Here is a 10,251-nt window from a genome sequence, read left to right on the forward strand (position 1 = left end):
AGAAAATATGTAAGTGACTGGCCAGCTTAGTAGGTAGAGCTGTGATACCATTTACTAAGGTTCCCTGGTTTGAGCCTCAGTCAGGCTGCACATTTTTCTCTCCTGTGACATTCGGTGCCCAATATGGGGCAGTGATGGTATATAGTTCCAATTCAATATACATGTACATAGATCTCTGCACCCATTAAAACTTTGACAAAGAATTTTAATGTTGTGATGGAGCATATCACAATATAAAACTGTTCACTTATTTTGGGAGGAAATGTGTAAGGGGCCGGAAAGCTCTGGCCGTAGAACCACAGTAAAGAATTTCCCTGGTTTGAGACCTGGTCAGGCTGCACATTATTCTCACCATGTGACATTTACTTATAAAGAACTATTTCCACAGATATTATTTTTGCCACAGCTGCATAAAGTTAATAATTCTTGCTATGGATCCTGTATCATAACAAAATAAAGTATGTACCTACTAAGATATTTATCATATATTGAAACTGAAACAAAAGCTATATTGTTAAATGTGGCTGGTTGGCCATTGATGCAATAGCTATAAAATGAAGTAGTTGGATACGAGACAAAAGTAACACTTGACAAAGAATGCTTCATATTTTCTAAGTTTATCTTATAGGTTTAAGTACTAGGAATCTGAAGGGCTTGTCAAAAAAATAACATAACACTTCATAGCAGGCTTATCAAAAGAGAGAACAAATTGTCATAGTGGCTTTTGTTAACTGAAACCCCAAATTGAAAAAACTGAATTTTTAACAGCTTCCTTTTTAAATTTATGTAATAAAGTTGCCTTGCTTTAATTTTGAAACCATCTATTATTGGCTTATTTTTTTGCAATATTATAGCAGCCTCCAGACTTTCTAAAGGTTAAATATGTTACTTTTAGATAAATCATTTCATTTAAGTGTCAAATCAAAACAATTAAGGTAGAGAATGAAATTTGTTGACGATAAAATTCATAAAGAATAAGGAAACACCTTGATAGTCTTCTCTCTTTATTTAAATTAGTAAAGCCAATGATTCGTTTCCTGATCTTCTATTTTTAGAAATGAATGTCCTTGGTGTGTCATAACTGGTATGGCTCTACATATGTGCAAGCTGGTCATGAGTGGATTTTTTTTGCATTATTTTCACCAAATAAAAAACATAAACTTTATCCCGAAAACATCCCCCACCCCCACCTCTCTTTCCGAGCATGGCTAAGTATCAGTACACTTCACTTCTTAATTTAAAACCAATTGTTTCAAAGAATTATGACCAATTTTGAGAGCTTAATCTAGTTATCTAGGTTACTTATATTCCTTATATATCATTTAAAAACTGATGGAAAGGCAAACCTGTTTAAGTAGATCTAGTGGTTTATGGAAGTCAACATTCAGCTGTAAAAACATCCCGTTAGGAAGTAGGAAGTCAATCTGTACTCTCCCATCTTCAGATACCTGTAAACATCACACAAAATATTCAGTTGCAGTGGGTTAATCTCTAAAATAAGAAACCTAAATATGGCTGACTGCCTGGGTTCAAACCATGTCAGATGCATTAGGTTTTGTTTCTTATGTCAGACCCAAGGCATTCTTTCTTTAGGCAAGAAACTTTAAACTCATAGCCCAGGACTGGTTGGTTCAATGAACATATTCAAAAGTGTTTCTATATAGCTATATTATCTTCCTATACAATCAAACAAAAAGTAAATTCTGTATAACTAAAATAATGTCAATTTATTATGACTGTCATACACATGTGTACACATGTTACTTTTTATAAAGGCATATAATGACATAATTATTATTATAACAAGGGCCATAGCTGATAACATGTGTCGCCTCATGATAGTCAATTGCATGTTGCAGCTAATGTGTAGCAGACAACCCAAAAATCAGGGCAAAACACTTTTTTTATTCAAGGGCAATAACTCAGCTTAAAAAATTTCAAGCAAAGAAACTTGTGTATAATGTTCAAGTACTTGCCCTATTCAATCAATCCTGTAAAGTTTCATTGAAATTGCATTAATGGTATAAGAGGAGTAGTCCTGACAAACTTATTAACACCCTTTTCATTCATGGCCATAACTGGACAAAAATCTTTCAAGCGGAAAACCCATGTACTATGTGCAAGTACTTGATCTTCCAATCAATCCTGTAAAGTTTCATTGAAATTGCATTAGTGGTATAAGAGGAGAAGTCCGCACACACTTTCAAAACAAGTAAAGCCTTTGAAAAGGAATGTGTTTTTCTGTGACCATCAGTTCATGGAGTTGTTTTTCCTCTACTTATGTTTCATATACTTAATAGAGTTAAGTAGCTGTACACAATGATAAACACTTGTTAAGAAATTGTCCACCAGTAAATAAAATTCCGTTAAACCTAGTAAAAACCAAGTGACAGGAAATTGTCACAACAGGCAGTCTGAAGGACAGCTAAATCCCCTTCTGCAGTGAACATGAATGTGTACTTCTTGACCTTTTACAAACCATAACCTTGATGTTGTATTATGCATATAATAAGCAAATAGTCTCACAATGGTGATTATTTGTGCCAAGTTATTTAAAAATTAAAATCTTCCATAAAGTAAAAAAGTTATGGCGAACAGATAACCTTGACCCTGGGGGTATTTAAAGGTGGAGGGGACATGAAATGTAGACTTTAATACATTAACCTTTAAATGTGACCATGACCTTCGAGGAAGCAACTTAATTATTGCGCTCTGCACATGTTCTTAAGATGGCGATCAATTGTGCCAAGTTATTTTTTTTAAAGATTTCAGTGGTTTAAAAGTTATGGAGCGAATTCGAAAAGTATACTTTTTAACATTTGACCTGGAAGTGTGACCTTGACCTTTTGGATAGCAACCCAATTATTGCGCTCTGCACATCGTCTCATTATGGTGATCACTTGTGCCAAACTATTTCAAAACATTATCATAAAAACGTTATGGAGCGGCAACAAAATGTAGACTTTATATTATGAAATGAAGACTTTCAACTTTTGACTTTTAAGTGTGACCTTGACCTTTTGGAAAGCAACCCAGTTCTTGCGCTCTGCATATCGTCTCATTATGGTGATCTCTTGTGCCAAGTTATTTCAAAAATGTTCAGTGATTAAAAAGTAACGGAGCAGCAACAAATGTAGACATTTTATTATGAAATGAAGACTATTTAACGTTTGAACTTTAAGTGCGACCTTGACCTTGGGGGAAGCAACCCAATTCTTGTGCTCTGCACATCGTCTCATTATGGTGATCACTTGTGCCAAGTTATTTCAAAAAAAAATTCAGCGGTTTAAAAGTAATGGAGCGGACAGGAAATGTAGACTTTTTATTATGAAATGAAGACTTTTTAACTTTTGACCTTTAAGTGTGACCTTGGGGGTAGCAACCCAATTCTTGTGCTCTGCACATTGTCTCATTATGGTGATCACTGGTGCCAAGTTATTTGAAAAAAAATTCAGCGGTTCAAAAGTTATGGAGCAGACATGAAAGTGTTACAGATGGACAGACGGAGGCCATTCCTATAATCCCCTTTCCACTATGCAGAAGGGGATAAAAAGAAAATGTCAGTCAATTGTTCATATAAGCAAAAAAAGTTTAATAATCAATTCCTTCAAATATGCTCCAATCACAAAATCCCATCAAATGCACTGGATGTCAATCATTTTGTAAAAGTTTGAAGGAAATCCCTTAAAAAAAGAAGGAGCTGCACATAGAAGAAATTGACTGCTACCCAGCCATCCGCCTGGTTTATAACCAGAACTGACTGCGTCTGACTTAAAATTTTCTATGTTTCCCCTCCCACGACCCATGCCAGTTTGGGTAGGGTAGGTAGGGTATGTTCTTTTTCTGTGGCAAAAAGATTTTTGGATCTCAGTGATTTTTGTGCGTAGGTAGCAGGAGGGGAAACAAACAATATTTTATACATACCTCTTCCGAGATATCTGGAATACACACAATACTGGTAGGAGGCATACTTCAATGTTGAGTTGTCCGGTCAGTTCCTGTCATTGTTAATTTCTTCTAGTCTTGCACTGTTAATATAATAATTAAATAATAATCAGTCATTCCATAACTCATACATACATACTATACATTAAAGAAACAAAAAGGCCTCTGGTTTGAATTGGGTAAAATAATTTTGGAAAATTGGAGAAATTTTAAAATGGTGAAAAAATACTGTAAACCATTGTTGATCGCCATGGGTACTCAGCTTCCCCTGAATTATATCCTTATTTATGTCTTACTTTATGACCACTTTCATTTTTTTTCTTTAGTTAATATGAAAGACTTTATAAGATTAAAACACTTATGTAACTAATTGAACTATATTGTATTGTCCTATACATCCTGTTTAGTTAATTTTTTGTCACCGTTTAAACAAACTAATCTTACTCTACAGTTACACAGATAACATTTTACATCCTTAACTCTTTCACTACTTATGGGCAATCTTGCTAATTCAACTGGTACACTTTAAACAGAAAAATATTACATAAAATGTACATAGTAAAAGTCAAGTCAAAATATTTACTAGCATACATATATATAAATATATAATAATATATACATGTATATACATGTTCTTCACCAACACATAATTTGGCAGTTGAATTAACAAAACAGAAATATTCATAGAACTGAAAATCAACAGTTATTGCCATTCTGATTGCCCGATTTGAGTTAAAAGTGTTATAATGCTTTCATTTTTAGGTCATTTTACACAATAAAAAATGATTATTCTGAAAAAATGGAGTTGCAAATGATTTGAAATTTTGCACAAAATATATTGGCACAGATTTCCATCAAATGGAGTATCCCCCTGAATACTAATAGCTGACCCTGAACCTAAGGTTGCAGCTTTCAGCTTTAATATTAATGTATTTCAAGGAAGGATAATTATTCTTTTCTATAAATCAAATGTACCATCAGGAGCATTTATGAAATACATGTAGTAAGAGAGCTAATAATGAACAATACAACTTCTTATATGTCACCTTAATGCAGTAACTGGGTAACTACTTATATAATTTACTAGGTGTTAACCAGTATTACTGCACTAAGGTGACAATACATGCACTTCAAACAAATGAATTATGAAAATTTTGCGCTGTTTGTGAAGAAGTAATAACAATTTTGTTTTCAAAGTAAAAACTGCAAAGGTGGTTATTGTAAGAGTATTTTTACCTAGAATTCGTATTTGACTACAATAGATTTTATAAGGATAGGATGTCATAAAGCACGACAGGGATGTCAAAATCAATTGTACATATTGCCCAGGTTTACTCACAGCCTGTACAGACAATAGGAAATTTTCAATATTTACTTCATAACTATTATACAGACAAGTTAAGAAATGATTCAGCAAATAAGTCAAAATAAGATTTTGCAGGCCTTGTGCAGAAGCAGCAGCAAGTGAGCTTGATTCAAAAAATCAATTTACCAGCCATCGAAATACTAATACAATATCAATATACTCTTATAATAACACTTTTATTATATAACCCCTCAATTCTAAACTGTGTACCTGATCTGACTCACAATACAACACTCATATTTTCTTTCTGTCAAGTCATATTTGTGCATTGTTATATTAAAATAAACCGCAGTAAACATGGCAAAAATATGTAAATGTATTATAATACATTTTCATATCTAAATTTTCTATCTATTGATGTTTTCACTTTAATCTCATGTTCTCACCTTAAACTATCAAGTTTTTCTCTCTACTACAATTACAAGAAACAAGATACAATATTTGTGTATAATTTGTCTATTTTCATTTTATAGTTTATTAAAGGGACTCGACTGAAAATCTTTGACATCACAGGACAGGAAATATATCTTTTGATATAGGCCTGATCCAATACCTTTTATACATATCAAATTTCAGATCATTTGCTGTGCCCATTTTTCTTGAATATTTTCAATTGCAAAACAAAGACTCAAAAATGAGAAGCATTTGAACACTTTAAACTCAAATCATGTTAAAAAAATTGCACAAAATAAAACTTTTTAATTTAATTCTAAGTATATGCTATCTCTTGCTTATGCATATATTTTGATCCAAATTTTACGTGTGTAGCCTTTTGGACATCAGAGGAGTTACTTTTAATAATCTATTTCATACACAAGTAAATCAAGTCAAAATCTAGTGGCCTAATTCTGTGAAAATATACCTTTATTCAGCTGACAATTTAAAATATGAATCATAATATTAATGATATAGGACTGTCATGCTTTTTATTAATGACATCAAAATTGCAAAAGTATATACACTTGTCATTGATAAATAATGTGCAATGGAACTGCCTAGTTTTGAATTCAAATTGTCCGTTTTCATTTTCAATGGTTTCAATGATGAAGCAAACAACAGACAGTAAAATTTGGTACAAAGTCAATCCAACACATAGCAACCTTTTAAAATAAGAAACATATATAACAACATTATTTGCCTACGTACAATTATAAGGAGGCATATGAAAGGCTTCTTCCCAATAGATATTATCTGTTATAAAATCATGTATTCCTTATTCTTAATGATCTGTCTTAAAATAGCTTTAAAATACTTCCCAAATTAGCAATTACAGTGTATATTGATAAAATTTCCTAAAATTAAGAGGCTAATAAAGGCCTCTTCCCAATTAATTATACCAATATGGAACTAAAATTATCACACAGCTGTTTCATTGCAGCAAATGATACTGGTTTTGTTTTGATAGGGGTTTTATGTTACACTGAAACAGAATACACTGAACAAAAGTTCTAACCGATCATCCTGAGTTTTCGCTTATATATGAAAAAGAATATTATCAATAGATCCGACTTTTATTTCGAAGAGAATGAACAAATTGAGAATAATAAAATTATAACATTTTCTATTTAAATACTACTTAATCGATACTTAAAAAAATTAAGTACAGCCACTCACCTGTCTGAAAGAGGCTCCAGCATTCAACATTCCAACTGCTACAGTACGATCCTGCATCGACATTCGTGCCATGTTTTATGTTTTTTCACTTATAAAGTTAACAAGGATTTATGCAATGTAAAATTTAATACTCACCACGCTCTGAACGAACATTTCGTGCCAAAATGTGTAAACCGCACCCTGTCTCCTGCGTGAGTGCATGGAACCGTATTAAATTATTTTACTTTCCACAAATTTGTAGAAAATGACACAAAATTCACCTCTGATAAATTTTATAAGGATCTATTGACCCGTTATAAAATAATCAAAATTTAAATCAAAGGGCTGCAGCTCTATGGTATTTTCTGATCTTTGCAATCTAAATCATACTGACTATCTGTATGTACTTTCCTGTATAAGTTTATTTTTATATACTATAATTCATCTTACGCAGCGACAGCGTTTTGATTTTCTTCTATACCAGTTTAAGATTGATACATATGGAATTTTGCATGAAAAAAAGAATAGAATTGCCTCGACTAGGATTTGAACCATATGCCTCTCACACCCTCAACGAGACCGCATATGTACCTTAAATAAAAACGAATACATTATGTAATTCTAAATTGAGAATTTCCATTTCGTGTTTGCAATCCTTATTAATTTCGAGGTATTTTGTTCACGATAAACCTGTTGTTTAACACTGATGAAAATAATTTAGCGGAAATCTTCTCGCCAAAACAGTCCGACATGTATATATTCCAATATTCGACAGTCAGATTTATTTGTGTACTACGCTATGGAGTATTCATTAATCGACATAGCTAAAAATAGCATTTTCATTGATTAAAATGATATTCGTGATAATCCGAAGCTTTACGGAAATAGCCGAACATTTTTCATTGGGTAAAACAGATATTCATCCGCGAAATTTGTGATTGTAACCTCATATTTCTATTGACTAATCTAAACTTTTAATGCACTGTAATTTGTTAAATGCCTACATTAAAAATTATTCTTTCTTTTAAATTGCTGGTTTTTAAGCAGTTTTGAGTGAGAACTACTTTGCGTTGTTAGGACTGTAAGGAAATTTTGTGTTAGACCGTGGATGTTAGCTATGTATTTACTGATCTTACGATCAGAAAATACAAAAATGATCGGTTAGAACTTTTGTTAAGTGTAGATCATATGGCGACATTCCAGCTTTGGAGGAAGAAGACCTCAGGTGCCCTTCCGTGCATTATTTCAGGCACGAACGGGCACCTGAGTAGAACCACCAATGTTCTGTAAACTAGCCAAATAGCTTCATCACATGAAAGAATCCAAAGTCCCTGTAGGGAATCGAACCCACAGCTGTGGGGCAAGTGGTTAAATGTTACTGGTAACTGGTAAGTACACTTAAAGAACTAGTATCAACTTTCCACAAAGGTAATAAACATTTTAAACACAATAAAAAGACGCTGTATAAACACAAATCTTGTACATAATCTTACATTATTAAAGATATTTGACCAAAGTCTGTAAACAGGATGATTCATTTAAATCACATAACATTTAAGAGGAAATATTTTTATTCTGATCGTTTATTAACCCTGACAATGCCTAAAAATTTAAATGAACTTGTCCATCTTTCAATCTGGACAAAACCATTCGCAAATTATAGGAAAATTTCAAAAACTTTATACTGACCAAATAACAAACAGTGCAGATCACGATCATGGTCTGCGTTGGTCAAACAGGTAAATCCAATTGCTATATAGGTGGTCTTTTAATCAATGTTTTTTTCCAACACAGGTTCAAATGTTATAAAATAAAAACAATGTTTTATATTTGTTAAGATTTGTTAATAAATCCAATATGATTCACAAAAACTTTCCACTGCATTCAGTTAAGACAATCTTTTATAAACTGTATTTTCAAAACAACAGATCTAATTGTTAATCCTGTATGCATCATACAGCTTATCATCCTCAACACAAGAAAGCGGAAGTTACTAAAATTTCCGCTTTTCCATTTTTTACCCTGTATTATGACTGTAAACCATCTGTCTTTCTATATACTTACTATATTAAACGTAATTCCAAAATAATATTATATCATAATTTATAAAATTACAATGTATGTACATGTACACAATTCACTATTTTACATTCTCTTAATATATAATATAACAGAAATTGGTATCTAACGTTGCAGTACAATAGACTGTACGGAGTACAACATTGTTTACTTTATCTGTACATGTCATTTTATAAATGCAGGAAGTTAAACAAGTGGGCATTCATCTGGCTATCACTTCACAAAATCTCACAGAAAAAAGTAGTCAAACCGTTTAAGGAAGTAAAGTAACTATGATGCTGTATTCATACAGACTTGGTTGCAAGTGTACAAATAAGTTTATGAAAAAGTGTTTGAATAAAGTTATGAATACAAGTTTATAAATAAGTGTATGAAAAAAGTTAATGAATACAAGTTTATTAAAAAGTGAATGAAAACGGTAATCAATACAAGTTTATGAATAAGTATATGAATAGATTTATGAATACAAGTTTATAATTACAAGTTTATGAATATAAGTTTAGGAATATAAGTTTACAAATAAGGTTATCCATATAAGTTTTTAAATATAAGTTAATGAATAATTGTATAAACAAGACATTAAAAATAACAACAACTTCCATTTGTCCAATGGATACGAGTAGGTAGACCCTCTAATGTTGGCCGCTGATTTATATTTTGAAATAAAACAGTCAAATCTTAGTAAAGAACACATTCATTGCTCTTCAAACAAAATTAACATAATGGAAAAAAAACATACATGTGAACTCTCTCTCGCTCTTTAAGCAGGAGACTCCATCTTTCTTCAGGCATATTTTCAAAGATTTTTCTTGAAATAAGGGGTATTTTCACAAATTAAAGAAATGTCCCTCTTTTTGATGTCAGAACTTCCTTCTGTGTTTATTGCAAATTCTAAAATCTCCCTCTTTTTGGAGAAAAATATCTCACACTTGCTCATTAAACAAGAACGTGTTTGTTAAACACAAATGCCCCCGGCTCCGATTATTGTCAGTAGCAATATTTCAAAAAATGTTTACCCATTCACTCAGTTAAAGACAGAAACATTGCCAAAAAATTGTAAACACAAGTTATATAGCTTGACAGAGTCATGGCATTTTGTAATTGTGAAATATATAAGTTGCCCAGTCATTGCTATGACTTGTGAAGTGTTAAATATTCAACTTTATCAACTAGAACTATCACTAAAAGTGATTAATACCCCCACAAGACTACTTCGGAAATGAGGATGTTACTAGTAACAGAATACCTTGTAAAAGAATTGAAATATA

The 10,251-nt window shown here is 32.0% G+C and overlaps 1 pseudogene; it reads right to left on the reverse strand.

Annotated features, from left to right (window-relative positions):
- Positions 1-9,246, reverse strand: part of LOC132753022 (phosphatidylinositol 4,5-bisphosphate 3-kinase catalytic subunit beta isoform-like) — a 73,723-nt pseudogene extending 64,477 nt beyond the window's left edge.
- Positions 9,247-10,251: the final 1,005 nt, after the last annotated feature.

The sequence above is a fragment of the Ruditapes philippinarum genome, unplaced genomic scaffold (assembly GCF_026571515.1).
Source record: "Ruditapes philippinarum isolate M1 unplaced genomic scaffold, ASM2657151v2 ctg689_1_1_1_1, whole genome shotgun sequence".
Lineage (NCBI taxonomy): Eukaryota > Metazoa > Mollusca > Bivalvia > Venerida > Veneridae > Ruditapes > Ruditapes philippinarum.